The 13,478-nt window shown below is 40.0% G+C and overlaps 1 pseudogene; it reads left to right on the top strand.

Moving 5' to 3' along the window:
- The first annotated feature begins 1,410 nt into the window (after positions 1-1,410).
- Positions 1,411-11,824, top strand: LOC118848906 (annotated as a pseudogene).
- The last annotated feature ends 1,654 nt before the right edge of the window (positions 11,825-13,478 follow it).

Raw genomic sequence — 13,478 nt, 5'->3', positions numbered from 1 at the left:
ACGAGGAGAGATATATTATAACAACTCCTGGATGGGGAGAGCCTAGACTCTCCCCAGATGAGACCAACATGTGGCTTATGAGTACAGGCCTCTATTCTTTGTCTTTGGTCTTCCCTACTTTAGGTGAAAGCATATCAAAGGCACCTATGATGTTGTGGGCATCTAAAGGTGATAGTGAAGCACCAGAAGTCTGGGAGCTGGAATCCATGCTGGGATTTGCTAGAAATCAGATGGTGAAGATCAAAGTTCTGAATGACTTGTTTGGCTCAGTGTAGATGGAAGGCAGTGAAAAAGGAGCTATCATCCAATGGCCATGCCCCAACTCTGTTGTCAAGTCCTGTCAATCCAAACTCTGCTTCCACCTTCATAGCATCTCTCACATACATCCCTTTCTCTCCTCTGACACTCCCACTACCTTGGTATAAACTCTCCTCATCTCACCAAAGGACTAATGCAATAGTCTATTGGTTGTTCTCTCTGCCTCAAGTCTCTTCATCCTCCACTCTGCTTTCAAATTGACATTCATAAAACACAAATCTAACCAAGTCACCCACCCATTCAATAACCTTCAGTGGCTCTCTGTCACCTCCATGGTCAAATATGAAATTCTCTATTTGGCATTCAAAGCACTTCATAACCTGGCTTCCTCCTCTTTCCAGTTTTCTTCCACTTTATATCCCCACCAAGTACTCTATGATCCAGTGACATTTGTTTTCTTGCTATTGCTCCCACCAAATACTTCTGATTCTGGCCATTTTCATTGTCAACATGTCTTCCATGCCTTGAATTCTCTTCCTCCTCATCTCAGCCTCCTGGCTTCCTTTAAGTCCCAGCTAAAATCCCACCTTCTACAACAAGCCTTTCATAATCTCCCTAAAGCTAAGGCCTTCTTTCTGTTGATTATATCCAAATTTATCTTGTACATATTTTGTTTGTACATACCTGTTTGTATATTGACTTTCCCATTAGACTGTGAGCTCTTTCTTGAGAGCAGGGACTATCTTTTGCCTTTCCTTGGATCCCAAGTATTTAGTACAGTGCTTGGCATATAGTAGGTGCTGGCTGATTTGACTATTGGATGCGACCTTAGTGGGACTCTGTAGTTTGAGCCCACTCTCCCTAAGGACCAAGGTAAACTAGGGGAGAGTGTGCCCTCAAATACTGAGGGGGAGATGTACTTCCGTTTTTATTATATCTGTGAAGTTAATATCTCTTTGTAAAAGCTTAATTTAAATTAAATTTAATTTAATTTAAACAATGTAACTGGGACACTATTCATTGGTGGCTAACACGCCTGGAATGAGGACTTGAGCCAATGGCAGTAAATTACTCCCCTGACCCCTCAAGGATATCCTTAGAGTATTGAGTGGGGAAGTGCAGCCAGTTTATGCTTGGAAAGTAAGTTCAAATATGGCTATACATGTCTGTAGCAAGGGAGGGCTTCTATGCAAGGGGTGGGGTGGGGGACGATGGAAGTGGTTATAGATGATAAAGAACATCAGCAAAACTTTTTTTTAATGCTCAGAAGAAAAAGGTACAGAAGGGGAAACAAATCGAGGAGTTTTATTATTATCTTGTTGCCATATATATAATATGTTATATGCACATATACACCTATATCATATATGGTATTATTTTATATATACTAGTATAAAATCATATACATAACAGTTCAGTTTCATACAACCTTTCTTTCTGTTCTTTGTATTCTGAAAGGGTTTGTTTTTTGTGCATGTGATTAAGTCCAATAAAAAAAGAAAAAAAAAGTTTAAAAAGGAAAAGTAGGACCAGGTTGTGAAGCACTTTAAATGCCAAAAGGGAGTTTATATTTGATCTTGCAGTTATTAGAGTTTATCAAGTAAGGCAATGACATGGTCAGATTTATGCTTTAGGAAAATCAGTTTGGCAGTCATGTGAAGTAGAGATTGGAGAGGGAGATGACTAGAGGCAGGAGGATCAAGTCAGAGTTGTCCTAGTAGTCCAGATAAGAGGTGTTAAGGGCCTGAACTAGGGTTGTGTGTGACTAGAGATAAAGCGACATAGAAGAGTAATGTTGGGGAGGCATTAATTTCTTAAACAATTTTATTTTCAGTTCCAAATTCTTTCCCTCCCTCTCCCTACCGCCACCTATTGAGAAGAGAAGAAGTACAATACTCATAACAAATATGAAATCATATAAAACATGTTCTGAAAGAGAGAAAAATATGTTTTAATTTGTACTCTGAGTCCATCAGTTCTCAATCTAGAGGTGGATAGCATTTTTCATTAGTCCTCTGGAATTGTGGTGGATCAACTGCATTAATCAGTTACTTAGTCTTTCACTATTGATTATCTTTACAATATTGCTGATACTGAGAACATTGTTCCCCTGGTTCTTCTTACTTCACTTTGCATCAGTTCATATAAGTCTTTCAGGTTATTTTTTTTTGTTTTGCTTTTTGGCAGGGCAATTGGGGTTAAGTGACTTGCCCAAGGTCACACAGCTAGTAGTACATGTGTCAAGTGTCTGAGGCCGAATTTGAACTCAGGTCCTCCTGACTCCAGGGCTGGTGCTCTACTCACTGCGCCACCTAGCTGCCCCCTAGGTTTTTCTGAAACTATGTTGGGGGAAGTATTAATGAAAACATGTAATGGCAAGCAAAGTGGGACTGTGTGTTTTGCTCTTTTTTCTTTTGGAGCTCTAGCTCTTCTCAGCACTAAGGTAATCAAGTGCCTTTGATTGAGACTTGCCTTTGTTTGAATCAAGAGTCTTTGATGACCTGCTTAAGTCACAAGAAAGCCTAAGTCACATGAGTTTGAGTCACATGGTTGTGACACCCCCTGTGGGCTGACCGTGAAGAAGTGTGTATATACTCTGAGGTTATCATTTTGCTTTGGCAAGGCTCACTCATTGGAAGAGTGTTTGTGTGATTTGGCCAGACGAGACTCTGGGTAGCCGTTAAGGAGCCCCAGCTTTGAAAAGCCTGGTGTTGGTGCTTCTCTTTCTGGTAACTATGACAGTTAGAAGCCTGTCTGTTGATTTGTGTTGTTTTTTCTGTTTGTAATTTCTGTTTGTATTTGCTCTGAAGTTCAGGGTGCTGACTTTTCCCCCTGAACTAAGTGAATGATATATATATGTTTAATTAAAATAAGATTGTTAATCCCTTAAAGTTGCTTTGCTTTAGAAAAGCAAATCAAAGAATCTGTGCTGGCAGCCCTCCTGCGTGCCAGTGTTATTGGTCTTACACCTCACAGTAGCTGCAAGTAACATTGTTGTTACAAAACATCTTACAACTGAGTGACTACATGAGGTGATTGAGATTGAGGCGCTGAGTGTGACACTTGGGTTAGGAATCCTGATGACTTGCACTCCATCATCACAGTACCCTTAGATAGTCCAGGCTTTAACCAACTGGTACGAGTTCTAAGGCTGGCCAATCCACACCTCCTGCTTCCCTTATCTGTGATTCAGAGTTGCCGTTTCTTACGTGAAAACCTCACTTCTTTTGCTGTCTCTTCATAGTCTCATTCTCATCCTGCTGAATCCTAGTCATCCAGGCTGGAAACCTAGGTGCCATGCTTGACTCCTCATTCTCTCTCCCCTTCCATATCCAATCTGTTGCCATGTCCTGTCAATTCGTTCTGCTTGTATAGGCTTCCTTCTCTCTAATACTTCCACCAACCTGACGCAGGTTCTTATCACCTCAAGCCTGGACTATTGTAATAGCACGCTGGTTGTTCTCCCTGCTTCAAGTCTCCCCAAGCTACAGTGCATCCTTTACTCGACTATCAAAGTGATCTTCCTAAAGCACAGGTCTGACCATGCCACCTCCCTTCTCCCCACCCAGTAGCTTCTGTTACCTCCAGGATCAGATATAAAATCCTGTTTGGCTTTTAAAATCCTTCACAACCTGGCCCCTTCCTACCTTTACAATATTCTTAATATTCTGTTCCCCTCTATGTACTCTATGAGTACCTTTTGTTGGAACAAGACACTCCATCTCCCAACTCTGGGCATCTGCACTGGTTGTCTTCTATGTGTAGAAGCCTCTCCCTCCTTATCTCAGCCTCCTAGCTTCCTTTGCCTCTTTCAAGTCTCAGTTAAAATCCCACTTGCTATAAGAGGCCTTTCCTTATTCCCTTAATGCTTTTGCCCTTCTGCTGATTAGCTCCAATTTATTTTGCATATATCTTATTTATAATAGTTGTTTACATGTTGTGTCTCACATTAAAATGTTTGTTGACTTGCCTTGCCTCTGCCCTCTGAAACCCAATCCTATTACCTAAAAAACATAAATTTTCACCTTCAGTTTCTTCTTTTCATCTTTTTGTACTCATGGAAGGCTGGCCTTTTATAAAAGAGACTGTATACCTAGCTATCTTCTCCCATGCTGATTGCTAAGCTGGCAAATTCCTTGCTCCTAATGCTTTTCTATATCCTTTCTCTATCATCATTCATCAACCTCCCATCCTTAGTCTTGTCACTGGACTGGACTCCAGGTCACTCTCTTTTCTTTCCCAAGGAATTCAATACTTAGCTCACAGTTGTTTCAACCTAGTTGATGTCCCTTTAGGCACTTATGTCCAAGTTCAACTCAAAGTAACAGCTTTAGTCTATCTCAGCACATTCCTTTCACTCCCCAGTCAGGAATGTTTATATTTTAGAGTCAAATCAAGTCCCCTCTCTGACCACAAATGCAATGACTACTGAGTCCGTTACTAATGGCTAAATCATTCCCTGCCACCTAAATTGGGCCCTCACTGCTGCACACCAGTCCTTCCCTGATTGTCTCTATCTCACTCGCTTCAGTGTCTGTTCCAAACCTTCTCTCAAGCTACTCTTACTGTCACCCTCCCTCTCAACAGAGGCTCTGGCCAAAAATTTTACTAAAATATATTGAAGCCATCCCATTCACCACGAGCTCCCTCTTCTCTCCATCTCTATATTTCAAGTCACCTCAACATTATACATACCCCTTTGTTCCAGTCTTGGAGGAAGAGGTCGTTCTTCTTTCAGACACCACTTCTCTACTTTGTGCACTGGATCCCATCCCTCTCTGGCAGATTGAGCCTTTGATTATCACTTTGCGTAATTTTTGAACTCTTCTTGCTCATAGGCTCATTCCTTATATGCTTTTAGACATGAAGAGCTCTTCCTCAACCTTAAAAAAAAACCAAAAACCTTTCATTCATTCCACCATCCACTCAAGCTATCCTTCTATGTTTCTTCTCCCTTTCATAGGCAAACTCCTACAAAAAAAGTTTTCTACATTGTTGCCTATATTTTCATCTCATTTCGCTCAGTTAAAATTGCTCTTCCGAAGGTAGTAATAATTGCCAAATTGTTAAATCCAATAGCATTTTCTCAGTATTTATATTTATTGTCCTCTCTGCAGCATTGGATGCTGTTGACCACTTTCTCTTCCTATAGTCTAGATTCTAGAGGATTCTCTGGTGAAGCCTATGGACTCTTCTCTGAATAACATTTATTGCTTACATTCATAATTAAAGGAAATGCTAAATTTAAGTTAGATGTTAATAAAAATAGATGTAATTTCCCCACCCTCAAGAAATTCATGGGCCTCCTGAAATCTAACCATGGACTCCTTGAGGGCCCATGGACCCCAGGCTAAGAACCCCTGTCCTCGACAGACTTACCCTGACTTTGTGATACAGCATTTATATTTATATCATAGCTCTCTTCTGGTTCTCTTCTCTTTAAATTTTTTTTTTATTTTTTGTAAATATCTTTATAAATTTTACATTTTATAAGTATTTTCCAATTACATGCAAAATAATTCTTAACAATCATTCTTTCTACATTTTGAATTCCCAATTCTCTTGCTTCCTCTTGCTCCTCCTTCTCTTTGAGAAGGCAAGGAATTTGATGTTGATTATACATGTGAAGTCACACAAAACATATTTCTATATTAGCACTGTTGCAAAAGAAAACTGACAAAAAAAAAAAACAAGAAAAATAAAGTTAAAAAGGTATGTTTCAATCTGCATTCAGAGTTCATCATTTAAGTCTCTGGAGGTGATAAGGTCAGGGAACCATATGTTTTTAGGGGTGCTCAAGACCCCAAAATACCAACATGCCAGGTCCTGCTCAAATGAATTTGATTTAAGCCTTCTCACAGCCAAAGAGAAAAACAAAGTTTATTACTGTGGAAAATATTATACTATTTTATATCATTTCTAATTTCAACCAGACCCAGAGCCTGTATTAATGAGTAACTGGATGAAGATCCAGGACCTGGGCTTCTTTGTTCTCTCTAAAAGTTTGCTCAGGCGATACCCTTACCTCTGTCAACAAGGCCAGATCATTAAAGGATGAGACCCTAACCCCAAGAGAGATTACCTTGCTTAATATTCTACAGGTATATACTATGTTATGGAATGTAATGAGACACAGAGACGCTGGGCTGTAGTTTCAACTGACTTTTGTCAACATCCTTTACAACTCTATTCCATTAAGGAAAATCCTCTTCTTGTATCATGGTTAAACATACATGGGGGTCATAAAAATGAGGTCATACAGGCTTGCTAGCTCTGCTAAAATAACGTATATAAGTTTTCTCATTGCTTTGTTCAGGCAGCCAGAGTTTATACTCTGACTCCTTGTACGTACAAGTAAGCTAGCCTAGCTATGTTTTAAGGGAAAATAATAAACAACATGGATTTTTCTATCACCTAGCTCTGTTGTTTCCTTCAACCAAATTTTCAGGTTTAACATTACAGATTCGCCATAATATGTAGATTTAAGAAATCATTTGCGAAGCTTGTTTTCACAAGCAGGCCAGATTTAATCTGAGGTAGATTGAATCTGAGCACCTTCATAGAAGTAAGATGAAATTTATATACAGAAAGATGGTGGAGGGATCTACGGTGGTCCTGGGGTGATGGGAGGAAAAGTTTAGGGAGGGTCTTGAGGAGGAGTCTAAGGAAGAACTTAGTGGGATTAGTTTAAAGTCAGACTCCAGGAACCAAGAGAATGGGATTAAGGGTGGGAAGTAGCTGAAGGCTATCTGGAGACAACAGACTATGTAGGGCTAGGCTAGTTTAAGGGTAACAGCTTTGGATATAGGCACTTTGATAGGATTAAGGAGAGGTAATAGCTACAATGGAGGGCTAGGCTAACTAGAGATTTGGGCCTCCTTATAATGAAAGGCTTATGGCCTCAGGTAAAGGCCTCTTCTAGTGGCAAGATTTGAAGAGAGTTCAAGGGGCCTCCCACAGTCCAAACCCCATCATTGGTATCATTTTTCATGGTGATACCTTTGGAATTGTTCTGGATCATTGTCTTGATCAGAGTAGCTAAGTCTTTCACAATTAATCATCCTTACAATATTGCTATTACTGTGTACAATGTTCTCCTGGTTTGCTCACTTCATTTTGAATGAATTCATATAAGTTGTCCCCCTGGCTCTCTTCCTTCATGTCTGGCCCCTTCCTTTTTAGTCTCTTCTGTGGTACCTGAGCAGCCAGCTATTGCTAGGAAGATCCTACCCCCAGCCCCTAATTAAAAACCCCAGTTTGCATAAGAAAAATGGACTTAGTTCTTGCCATTTGGTGTTCAGCAAATGTCCTTGGGCCCTGTGACTACTCCAAGGAATGTCGACTAATTAACCAGAGGAAAAGCCTGATCCTAACAGTCTCTTTGTTTCCTGAGCAGGCTCAGAGATGTCTCTATCTTGTATCAACAAACCCAGATGGAGCATCCCTTGGTCTGTCTATGGCCATTAAGGATGAAAGCCTCAGCGCCAGACATTATCTTGAATTGTGTGACTTTTCCTTATCCTGATATTTTATGAGCATATACCATGTTGTGGGATGTTAATGGCAAATTGGACACAGAGATCCTGGGTTGTAATTTCAGTTGACACATCAGCTATCTGATTTGTTGTATTTACAATCTATTCTATTAAGGAAGTTCCTCTTCTTGTATCATGGTCATAAAAAGTGAAATAACACAGGCTTGCTGAGTCTGCTAAAAGTAACATATGTAAGTTTCAAGAGATAATTAACCACTGTACCTTGATTTTTCTGTATAAATATGACTTCTTCACCCCTACTCTTGGCCGTTCTAATTTGAGTTGAACCCCGAATGGTCGCTGGCTAATAAATTCTCCATTTAAAACTTATACTCTGTGGCGTGTCTTACTCACTCTCGGTACAACACTTTTGCTGGATTGTCATCCTTGGCCCATCCCCTATGAATGGATATTTACCAGAACTCTGTCTAGGGCTTTCTCCATATATACTCTCTTTCTCTCATAGATTTTGATTTCATCACTTCCCATTGGTTCAATTATCACCTCTATGCAGAGGAACACCAGATGAAAATATATAACCCTAGTCTCTTTCCTGAATTCTAGTCCTGCAACACCAGCTCCCTATTTGACATCTTTAACTATTGTTGCTTGTCCTTTGTTGTTGAAGAGGACTATGACACCAGGAAGCTGATGCCATGACTTGCAAGTGAACTGGATTTAAGTGAGGGAGAGCTGTGCAAAGTCACCAGCTTCACTTTCTCCTCCAGAGCCATCTGGGTCCAGTGGCCAGATATAGATCAGGACAACTGGAGATGGCCTCCAACATCTTTAACTAGATATCTCATAGCTATCTCAAATTCAAAACAGCCAAAACAGAACTCATTTTTTCTTCTCCAAAACATTCCCCTCTTCTGAACTTCCTTATTTAAGGGCACTGTCATCCTTCTAGTCGTCGGGGTTCACTACAGCAAGTCATCCTCAACTCTTCCCTTTCTCTCACATCCAATCATTTTCTACCTCCATAATATATTTCACATCCATCTCCTCTCCACTTACAATTCAAGCTTGCATCACTTCCTGCTTAGACTATTTTTTAAAATTAAGTTTTCTTTTTTTCAGTGATGAAGGATTTATTTTTCTCCTTCACATTTTCACTTCCTCCCACTAATGGAAAAAAAAAAGAAAACAAAACTCTTGTAACAAATAAGCACAGTTAAGAAAAACAAATTTCCATATTGGTGATAGTCCAAAAATGCATCTCATTCTGCATATTAGCTTATTGATGGGGTGAGTGGGTGCTTGTGCTTGGATCCTAATTCTAATATTTCTCCTAAGCCTCTGCTTGGGTGCCTGTGCCTGGACCCCAATTCCCAAACCACATCCAGTTCTAAAATCACATCTCTCCCTAGCCTCAAAATACTGCCTGAGGCAGTTTTTCTCTAGGTCTAGGGCAGCATGCCCTAGCAGAATATTTATCTCTACTCCTTTCACAGTAGGCATCTGTGCCTACCTATAGACTGACTGACTCCCTGTGTATTGCTAATTGGCTATGCACTGAGACATAACAATATTTACTGCCTACTGACCTTACTGATATTTATCCTAGACATAGACAAATGTATACTTCCTTACATTCAACTTGTCTAACAAGACATTTGATGAGAGCCACCTGGATATTTCTAGTCAGCCCTGACTGTTAGTTGACTTAGTGACGTTTCACCATCAAAACCACACCTCGAGGCAGCCCCTCCTTGGGCTATTTCCCAGTAAACTATGGGTAAGATACCTGCACAGTAGATACAAAAAGTGCATGTTCCTTTAAGAACTTACCACCCCTTAACCTCTCCCTAATCCCACCCCAAAACACCTAATTGAGATGTTTCACCTCAAAATTTCCTATAAAAACTTTCCCTGCAGCCCTGTAAGGTTGCAGGTTCCCTAAGAACTCTTGCGTGCTATAAAGCGTAATAAATCTTTGCTACCTTGACTTAAAGAATGCTTGAGATCATAAATTCATTCCAGATGGCCCTGACCCTCTCCAGTACTTGGGTCCTTGAGGGGCACTCTCCCTGAATGACTCCGTCTGGGAACTCCAGTCTTGTGGTTCCTGGACCTTGTCCCCCTTAACCCTCAACACTTATCACTTCTCTATCATAAGGTGGATAACATTCTTCATTATCACTCCTTTAGAATCATGACTAATCAGAGTTCTAAGTCTTTCAGAAGCACTAAATAGCTACAAGAGCATTTTGAGTGGGAGAGTGAGACTGACATGGTTAGGTCTGGGCCTAAGTAAAATCACTTTGACAACTGGATGGAGGATGAATCAGAGAGGAGTGACCAATTAGGAAGCTGTAGTTCAGATGAGAAGTAATGAGGTCCTGAACTAAGGTGGTGGCTGTGTGAACAGTAAGAGAGGGTCAACTAGGAGAGATACTGTTGGAGGTAGAAATGGTGATGTTTGGCAACTCAAGAGATATGTGGGTTGAAGGAGAGAGAGGAGTTGAGGATAATATTGAGGTTACAAATCTGGGAAGCAAAAAAATTGTTGTGCCCTTGGCAAAAAAAAGGGGGGGGAAGTTACAAAGAAGAATGGGTTGTGAGGGTAAAGATAATTAGTTCTATTTGGGACATGTTGAGTTTGGAATGTCTCTCTGCCTTTTGTTTTTCTTTGTATCCCTAGTGCTTAGCACAGTTCCTGGCACATAGTAGACACTTAGTAAATATTTATCTTGAAATGTCCAATAGGCAGTTGGTGATGTAGGACTGTAGTGAAATATCTATCATCTATCTATCTATGTATCTATCTACAGACATACATACACACATATCTATATCTATAGCAGTCATCTCCATAGGGAAGATAATTTAACCCATGGGAGCTGATGCAGTCACTAAGTGAGAGTCTAGAATATAGAAGACGGTCCGGGACAGACCCTAGGGGTACACCCACTTTTAGGGGTTGTGATATGGTCATGCTACTACAAAATAGACTGAGAAGGAACAGTTAGACTGCCAAAAGAAGAGGTAAGAGAGAATATTCAGTAGTGATCAAGAATGACAAATTCTGCAGAAAAGTCCAGAAACGTGAGGACTGAGAAAAGACTATTAGATTTGACTATTAAAAGATGATTCGTTTGGAGAAAGCAGTTCCATTTGAAAGATATTGAAAGCAATATTGAAAAAAAGATTGAGAAATAAGAGGAAAGAAAGCAGAAGCAACAAGCATAGGTGGCTTTTTCTTTGGCTGAGAAAGGGAGAAGAGATATAGGACAAAGGTATCTAGTAAAGGCTTTTTTAGGGTAGGTGTATTTGTAGGCAGCAGGGAAGGAATCAGCAAATAAGGAATTATTAAAAATTGGAAGGGAGCCTGGACTCCATCTTCCTCCTACCACTACAGCTTATTTGCATCTACCGACCAAAGTCCACGAATCTTCTCTAATCCAGGGCCCATCTGCACCCTCTCCATCCAAACGTTTTTTCCATTTTGAAGATGCTAAAAATAATATTCTCACATCAGTTTTTCTAGAACCAATAACCTGCCACGCTTGGAATGGAGATTGTACCCAGATTGCCCTTAGCATAAAGTCCATCTCTGTAAGGAGAACAGAATGATGGATGAAAGCCCATGACCTAAAGGAACACAATGGACACATCAGAGGTATTGATTGACCAGACTCCCAAGAGCAATCAAATTGTAACAGTGGTGCAGACTAGAGTGCTTATGTGTAGAGTCAGAAAAATGGCATCTGGAAATCAACCCTGGTGATTCTGAGGATTAATCATTCAGCCACCTTTGTAAAGTGGTCTCCCCAGGAGAATAAATTTGTTGTGAGTAGCAGAGTTCAACTGATTTCTGTGCTTCTTTGAGTCTAAAAATGATTGGTAGTGAACAAACAAAGAAGTCAATTCATTCTACTGTCCTTAGTTTAGACAGGAACCCCAACAATGTTTTATTGGCTTCTGGATTTTGTGATGACAAATGCAGAATATGTTCTGCCTATATTAAAGAAGTTGATGAAAAAACAGCCAGTACTCCATGGGGTACCAAGATGACTTTTGGTCAATAGATATTAAAGTCTAATGGTACTGAAAGTGGTAGTTAGGGGTTAATTTCTCTGCCAATAGGAACTGCCTCTTGTGGGTCAGCCATGATAGTACTGTATCAGTTAATGATGCCTGTAAAAGCATGATGGTTTCATATATGTGTGTGTGTGTATGTATATGTATTTATATGGGCATATATATATTTCTATATACATACATACATGTGTATACACACATATTTATATGAGTTCCTCCTGAGTGTGATATTTGCCTCTGAGAATAGTGTAGTGGCTTCTGGCTATGAAGCTATGCTACCCAATGCTATTTAATGATGATGATCATGGCTCCTTGACCTTTGTCTCTAAATCAGATATTCCAAAACAGAGCTTCCAATGCAACCTGTCTGCTGTGGAAAGATTCTGCAACATGAACAAAAGGACCACAATGGAGGATTTGCAACACTGTTCCAGACATGCTGCACACAAAACAGTATCACCCAAGTGTCTATTTGTGAAGTAGACAAGCAAGATTGTTGCAGATTTTGCACCACTGGCATCAGTGCGATAATGTTAACTTGGGACTTGAAGGCTTTAGAGTCTTTGGTCCAGGGCCTATGAATCATGGGAAGCTGAATTCCCATTCTGTAGCATGATAGTCACTTGATTGAATGCATCTCTATCTTTTGCATATAGATGAGAAGGAGTCTGCCAAAGTAAACACTGAGGAAATATCCCTTGCAGATGTTTTGTTTTGTTTTCTTTAACATAATTGGTAAATGTGTTGGTTTAAAAAACTCAGCAATGACATCTCTTTGATGGACTATTTCGTTCTATTCTTGACCAAAGCAGTTCTTTAAGTAGTCACTGTATTAAGTTATCATGTTAAATTAAAGGATGGTTTTATGTAAGCTGTCTGCTAGAATTTTTTTTTAATACAGGGGCAAAAAAGAAAATTGGAGGAGGAAGAAAAATGATTGAAGGGGCAACTTGCTGTAGAAGATAAAAGATGGGATCAAGGATAAATCTAGAAGGGGCTTGCCTTGGTGTAGAGAACTACTTTATTACCAGAGACTGAGGTAAAGGCAGAGACAGTTGGGGTTGATATCAAAAGGCTTTGAGAATTATATGGGAGAAAAAGAAAGGGGAGCTGACAAGTTTTTTCAGTAAAGTATGAGACCAGGTCCTTAGCTGAAGGGAGGAAGAATGGGGCAGAAAGTGGTATAGGAGGTTTGAGGAGAGAAGAAAAGGTTTAGAACAATCTTTAGTCTCTTCCTATCTACGGGCTCCTTCTCTGTTGTCTACAAACATGCTCAGATATACCATGCTTCCTTAAAAACCAACCAAACAGAAAATCTTTACTTGACCCTGCCATGCCTTTAGCTATCATCCAATAGCTATCCTTTCTTTCATGGCCAGACTCAGAAAGAACCACATTAGCTGCCTCTGCTTTCTCACTACCAACCCACTTCATAATCCTTTGTAGTCTAGCTTTTGACCCCACCATTTGACTATAACCAGTTCTTTCTAAGGTGTCATGCCAATCACAGCAGCATACCTGAGGACAGCTGCTGTGAATAATTTCAAGGGTCTAATAGCATAATATAATGAACTCTCCATTTATTCAGATACTAGGCACTATTCAATAAACTAAAGCATAACATTCATAGCGACATCCTTA

This window comes from Trichosurus vulpecula, chromosome 4, assembly GCF_011100635.1.
Source record: "Trichosurus vulpecula isolate mTriVul1 chromosome 4, mTriVul1.pri, whole genome shotgun sequence".
NCBI lineage: Eukaryota > Metazoa > Chordata > Mammalia > Diprotodontia > Phalangeridae > Trichosurus > Trichosurus vulpecula.
Note: the sequence above shows the minus strand (reverse complement) of the source record. Positions and strands in the feature narration are given on the sequence as shown.